Below are 7,566 nucleotides of genomic sequence, written 5' to 3'. Positions count from 1 at the left end.
ATATTTGAGAAGTGAAATAAAGTTTATATGATTTACAGAAAGAGTGCAAGAATTATTGAAACACAATTAGGCATGTGCATTAATTAAGGCACCCTGTCAACCCACAGACCAGCTCCAAAGACCTACAACTTAACTTGCTGCAGATGGTGTCACTGTGCATCGTTCAACTATTCAGCGCACTTTACACAAGGAGATGCTGTATGGAAGAGTAATGCAGAAAATGCATTTTCTCTGCACCCGTCACAAACAGAGTCACTTGAGGTATGCTAAAGCACATTTGGACAAGCTAGCTTCATTTTGGAATAAGGTGCTGTGGACTGATGAAACTAAAATAGAGTTATTTGGGCAAAACAAGTAGCGTTATGCATGGTGGAAAAAGAACACAGCATTCCAAGAAAAACACTTACTACCTACAGTAAAATGTGGTGGTGGTTCCATCATGCTGTGGGGCTGTGAGGCCAGTGCAGGGACTGGAAATCTTGTTAAAGTTGGGGTCACATGGATTCCACTCAATATCAGCAGATTCTGGAGAACAATGTCCAAGAATCAGTGACAAAGCTGAAGTTGTGTCGGGGCTGGATCTTTCAACAAGACAACGACCCTAAACACTGCTCAAAATCTACTAAGGCGTTCATGCAGAGGAACAAATACAACGTTCTGGAATGGCCATCTCAGTCCCCAGACCTGAATATTATTGAACATTTGTGGTGTGATTTAAAGCGGACTGTCCATGCTCGGAAACCATCAAACCTGACTGAACTGGAGATGTTTTGTAAAGAAGAATGGTCCAAAATACCTTCATCCAGAATCCAGACTCTAATTGGAAGCTATAGGACGTGTTTAGAGGCTTTTATTTCTGCAAAAGGAGGATGCACAAAATGTTTCTTTTGTGGTGCCTAAACTTATGCACATGCCTAATTTTGTTTAAATAATTCTTGCAGACTTTCTGTAAATTATATAAACTTTATTTCACTTCTCAAATATCACTGTGTTTGTCTCCTATATGATATATTTATATATATATATTCTTACCTCCGTCAAAGAGGTTGTTTTCATCACTGCAGGTTTGTCCTTCTGTGATTTAACTTCAATACTTCAAAACTTTCAATAACTCTCGTCTCTTATAATTGGCAAAAAAAAAATGTAAAAGAAAAATCATTCTAATATCTAATAATATTGAAAATGTGTTTTGCAGGATCAGGGTCAAGTTAGCGGTTCTTTTTGAACCACCTGAGAAAATATTGAGCTCTTGAAGTAACACCATGAGAACCTTGACCCTGAGACTTATGTTTTATTGGAATTACAGGTTTGGCAGCAATTTAACCCTTTAAAACCTAAGCCTCAAAATGTCTATCATATTTTTTTTTGCTTATTTTAACCATAAAACCAGAAAATGTCTTAATGACTTTAGTGCTTTTGCCCATTTTTCCAGAATAACTTTCAATAGCTGGCAGTTATTTACAATGTACTGCATGTTAAAATATTGTATTATCAATTTGAAAAATGAAGAAAAGCAAAAAGTTTGATTTAAAAACAAAACAACAAAACACTGCAGTTATGAATGAACACCAGATTGTGTGCGTTACATTTGACATTTGAACAGTATACAATATATTTAAAGTAAGTATGTTGAGTTTTTGTTTCAATGTCCAAAAACAAGGCAATCAGAGATGGCAACAAGCCTCTGGCGGCCTCTGTTGGTCATATTGTGCAAGTGTGGAAGCACAAACAGACAGACATAGCCACTACAAACAATACTTTACTCCCACTCCTCCAGCCTCTCACACTGTGGTCACATCTCTAACCATGTGTGACTCTACATTTGTAAAAAGTTAAATGTCCCGTTTTTGAGCAAAAAAATATACATTTTGAGATTTAAGAAAAACAAAATGTGCATATCAAATGAAATTGCTCATATTTATGACCTTTGTAGTCGGCGACCTTAACTTCAAAGGTCAGGAACTGTAAAGGTTGCTTTAAACTTCCTGACCTTCAAATTCCACAGCCTGTGTGGTCCTGCAAGTTCACAACCTTTACAGTTCTGGTTATTTGATTGTAGCATTTTTGAATAACATGCCAAAGTAGGCATTTTTTTAGTGTTTTGATATGACTGCATGGGATGGGAATTTTTCAAAAGAAATCATGACAAGTCTATGAGCTCCACCTGATTCTTGTTCTACATGGTCTCAACTACTTGTATGATCATTTTCAAGTTATTTTACTGTAGCCTTTTTGAATAATAAAATGTCAAAATAGTTGTGATATTACTGCATGGGTAAAGTTTCCCAAAAAAATCATTAAAAATCTAAAACAAATTGTTTCCATTGAGCTGTTAATTCTTACTAATTGTTTCTTTGCTGTTTTTTTTCCTGTATTTATAGTATTATGTCACCAATTCCTACAAACTGGGTCAAAACAGTTACAAGATTTAAATAGCTGTCCCTCAACAAAAGCTGTTTTAATGTTGTAATGTTTAAATAGGGCTGTAACTAATGATTATTCTCATAGTCGTTGGTTTTCTTCATGAATAAAAATGTGATGTTTGGTCTAAAAAGTGTCAGAAAGTGTTGATCAGTGTTTCCTGAAACCAGGAAGTGATGATGATGTCGAACGTGTTTTGTTTAACCGAAATGATTCAGTTTGAATCATTTATTTGTTAAATGAAATTTCTGTTTAATTACATGATGTAAATTAACTGGATTAATTTCTTCTCTCACACAAATGAAGTCACACTAATCTCAAATGTTTCGCTTGAAAAAAAAAAAAAAAAAGTGCTTTTATTGTGTAAATAGAACTTCATAAACATCACATATTTATGGACAGACAGAGGAGTGATGTGAAGGAAACAGGAGAGGAAGGAAAAAGCCCTCTGACGTGGGGATGATCTGCAGCGTCGAGCCCCGGCTGATCTTTGCTGAGTCATGGAACATTCTGGGATGACATTTGAATTTACGGTCACCATTTTAAGCAGATTTAATCATGGCAAGTATAATTTGATTCAGGTTTCTAAAGTTGTTCTCGGAGCATCTCTGCACTGACGTCACCTCCATCACTGCAGGGATTGATGGTGAAAAAACAAAGCTCTGCTCACTGGAGGAGTTTAAAGACAAAGATGGTGCAGACACCAGGGGGAAAAGAGCCAGGAAAAACGTCCCTGAGATCAGGATAAAGGAGGACAGTGCTTCTGATGTAAGACAGCGTCATCATCTACTGTTCTAAAATATGTCATGATCTTTTTTTAAATGATGTGGCTGAGTAATATCCTGGTTCTGGAGATAGACCTAAAACCTGCAGCTGTAAAAACTTCATCTTCTAAAACATTTCAAACAACAGTTTTCTGCACAAACGTAAAAAAGTAAAAACACATTTTCAGCTTCTCAAATTATATGTTCTGTTTTCTTGCTTCGCATAACAATGAGAAAATAAATCAATACAACCGAATCATTTGGGACACAAGAACATTGTCGTTTTTTTTTATCGTTTTGGGAAAACACAGATCGGTGGCTTTTAATACATTTTCTGGAACAAAGCAATCGATTGATTAAGAAAAATATGAATACATTTTGAAAATAATTCAAGGTGTCGTTATATAGCTGTTAAAATGTGTTGCCTGTGAATCTCCATCAGTTTGATTACTTCAGCCATAATGTTGCTTTATTTTGGGCACGTTGGGTTTCTGTGTGTGAGCACAAGGGGGCAGCAGGAGCAGCAGCAGGAGCAGGAGGAGGAGCAGAAGGAGGAGGAGGAGCAGGAGGAGGAGGAGGAGCAGCAGGAGGAGGAGGAGCACTGCAGATGTCTCCTCTGTCACCTCCTCTGAGCTGAGATCAGCGCTGCATCCACACATCACAAGTGTCTCCATCTCTCTGCGAGGACTTAGTCATGTTTTTCTTTCTTATGTCGGTCTGTGATAACATTATGGTCTGGATGATTCAGTGCAGACTGACTCAATGACTCATGATCCTAATTATGACTTAATGAAACTGTCACATGATTAGTCGAGGTTCTCATAATAAGTTTAACAATTAATTCTTTTATGAAATGGTTAAAATAATTTCCTTTTCCTTCTGCCCTGCTGGTAGCCATGCTATGAGTGAGAATGAGTGTCTGGAATACAGGTAGATGGACAAAGTCCGTGTTGATGGTTATATAACCAGACTTCAGAAAATGACAAACATTTTGGATGTTTACATTAGTATGATGTACTACATAGTATAGTATGACGTTTTTGTCAAGTTTTGGACCAAAAAAATGTTTTTCAAAAAAATTTCTCCAATTTTGGACGACATAGTATAGTATGTCGTTTCTGTCAAATTTTGGACCAAATTCTTTTTTCAAAAAATGGTCACATTTTGGACAACATAGTATAATATGACGTACTACATAGTATAGTATGACTTTTTTGTCAAATTTTGGACCATATTTTTTTTTCAAAAAATGGTCACATTTTGGAGACATAGTATAATATGACGTACTACATAGTGTAGTATGACGTTTTTGTCAAGTTTTGGACCAAAAAGATGTCTTTCAAAAAAATTGTCCAATTTTGGACGACATAGTATAGTATGTCGTTTTTGTCAAATTTTGGACCAAATTTTTTTTTCAAAAAATGGTCACATTTTGGACAACATAGTATAATATGACGTACTACATAGTATAGTATGACTTTTTTGTCAAGTTTTGGACCAAAAAGATGTCTTTCAAAAAAATTGTCCAATTTTGGACGACATAGTATAGTATGTAGTTTTTGTCAAATTTTGGACCAAATTTTTTTTTCAAAAAATGGTCACATTTTGGACAACATAGTATAATATGACGTACTACATAGTATAGTATGACTTTTTTGTCAAGTTTTGGACCAAAAAGATGTCTTTAAAAATTTTTCCAATTTTGGACGACATAGTATAGTATGTCGTTTTTGTCAAATTTTGGACCAAATTTTTTTTCACAAAATGGACAGATTTTGGACGACATAGTATAGTATGACGTACTACATAGTAAAGTTTGACGTTTTTGTCAAGTTTTGGACCAAAAAGATGTCTTTCAAAAAAATTGTCCAATTTTGGACGACATAGTATAGTATGTCGTTTTTGTCAAATTTTGGACCAAATTTTTTTTCCAAAAAATTGTCAAATTTTGGACAACATAGTAAAATATGACGTACTACATATTATAGTATGACTTTTTTGTCAAGTTTTGGACCAAAAAGATGTCTTTCAAAAAAATTGTCCAATTTTGGACGACATAGTATAGTATGTCGTTTTTGTCAAATTTTGGACCAAATTCTTTTTTCAAAAAATGGTCACATTTTGGACAACATAGTATAATATGACGTACTACATAGTATAGTATGACTTTTTTGTCAAGTTTTGGACCAAAAAGATGTCTTTAAAAATTTTCCAATTTTGGACGACATAGTATAGTATGTCGTTTTTGTCAAATTTTGGACCAAATTTTTTTTCACAAAATGGACAGATTTTGGAGGACATAGTATAGTATGACGTACTAAATAGTAAAGTTTCACGTTTTTGTCAAGTTTTGGACCAAAACAATGTTTTTCAAAAAAATTGTCCAATTTTGGACGACATAGTATAGTATGTCGTTTTTGTCAAATTTTGGACCAAATTTTTTTTCCAAAAAATTGTCAAATTTTGGACAACAGTAAAATATGACGTACTACATATTATAGTATGACTTTTTTGTCAAGTTTTGGACCAAAAAGATGTCTTTCAAAAAAATTGTCCAATTTTGGACGACATAGTATAGTATGTCGTTTTTGTCAAATTTTGGACCAAATTCTTTTTTCAAAAAATGGTCACATTTTGGACAACATAGTATAATATGACGTACTACATAGTATAGTATGACTTTTTTGTCAAGTTTTGGACCAAAAAGATGTCTTTAAAAATTTTCCAATTTTGGACGACATAGTATAGTATGTCGTTTTTGTCAAATTTTGGACCAAATTTTTTTTCACAAAATGGACAGATTTTGGAGGACATAGTATAGTATGACGTACTAAATAGTAAAGTTTCACGTTTTTGTCAAGTTTTGGACCAAAACAATGTTTTTCAAAAAAATTGTCCAATTTTGGACGACATAGTATAGTATGTCGTTTTTGTCAAATTTTGGACCAAATTTTTTTTCCAAAAAATTGTCAAATTTTGGACAACAGTAAAATGTGACGTACTACATATTATAGTATGACTTTTTTGTCAAGTTTTGGACCAAAAAGATGTCTTTCAAAAAAATTGTCCAATTTTGGACGACATAGTATAGTATGTCGTTTTTGTCAAATTTTGGACCAAATTTTTTTTCACAAAATGGACAGATTTTGGAGGACATAGTATAGTATGACGTACTACATAGTAAAGTTTGACGTTTTTGTCAAGTTTTGGACCAAAAAAATGTTTTTCAAAAAAATTGTCCAATTCTGGACGACATAGTATAGTATGTCGTTTTTGTCAAATTTTGGACCAAATTTTTTTTTCAAAAAATTGTCAAATTTTGGACAACATAGTATAATATGACGTACTACATAGTATAGTATGACTTTTTTGTCAAGTTTTGGACCAAAAAGATGTCTTTAAAAAATTGTCCAATTTTGGACGACATAGTATAGTATGTAGTTTTTGTCAAATTTTGGACCAAATTTTTTTTTCAAAAAATGGTCACATTTTGGACAACATAGTATAATATGACGTACTACATAGTATAGTATGACTTTTTTGTCAAGTTTTGGACCAAAAAGATGTCTTTAAAATTTTTTCCAATTTTGGACGACATAGTATAGTATGTCGTTTTTGTCAAATTTTGGACCAAATTTTTTTTCACAAAATGGACAGATTTTGGACGACATAGTATAGTATGACGTACTACATAGTAAAGTTTGACGTTTTTGTCAAGTTTTGGACCAAAAAGATGTCTTTCAAAAAAATTGTCCAATTTTGGACGACATAGTATAGTATGTCGTTTTTGTCAAATTTTGGACCAAATTTTTTTTCCAAAAAATTGTCAAATTTTGGACAACATAGTAAAATATGACGTACTACATATTATAGTATGACTTTTTTGTCAAGTTTTGGACCAAAAAGATGTCTTTCAAAAAAATTGTCCAATTTTGGACGACATAGTATAGTATGTCGTTTTTGTCAAATTTTGGACCAAATTTTTTTTTCAAAAAATGGTCACATTTTGGACAACATAGTATAATATGACGTACTACATAGTATAGTATGACTTTTTTGTCAAGTTTTGGACCAAAAAGATGTCTTTAAAAATTTTCCAATTTTGGACGACATAGTATAGTATGTCGTTTTTGTCAAATTTTGGACCAAATTTTTTTTCACAAAATGGACAGATTTTGGACAACATAGTATAGTATGACGTACTAAATAGTAAAGTTTCACGTTTTTGTCAAGTTTTGGACCAAAAAAATGTTTTTCAAAAAAATTGTCCAATTTTGGACGACATAGTATAGTATGTCGTTTTTGTCAAATTTTGGACCAAATTTTTTTTCCAAAAAATTGTCAAATTTTGGACAACAGTAAAATGTGACGTACTACATAT

This window comes from Microchirus variegatus (genome assembly GCF_963457635.1).
Source record: "Microchirus variegatus genome assembly, chromosome: 4".
NCBI classification, from domain to species: Eukaryota; Metazoa; Chordata; class Actinopteri; order Pleuronectiformes; family Soleidae; genus Microchirus; species Microchirus variegatus.
Note: the sequence above shows the minus strand (reverse complement) of the source record.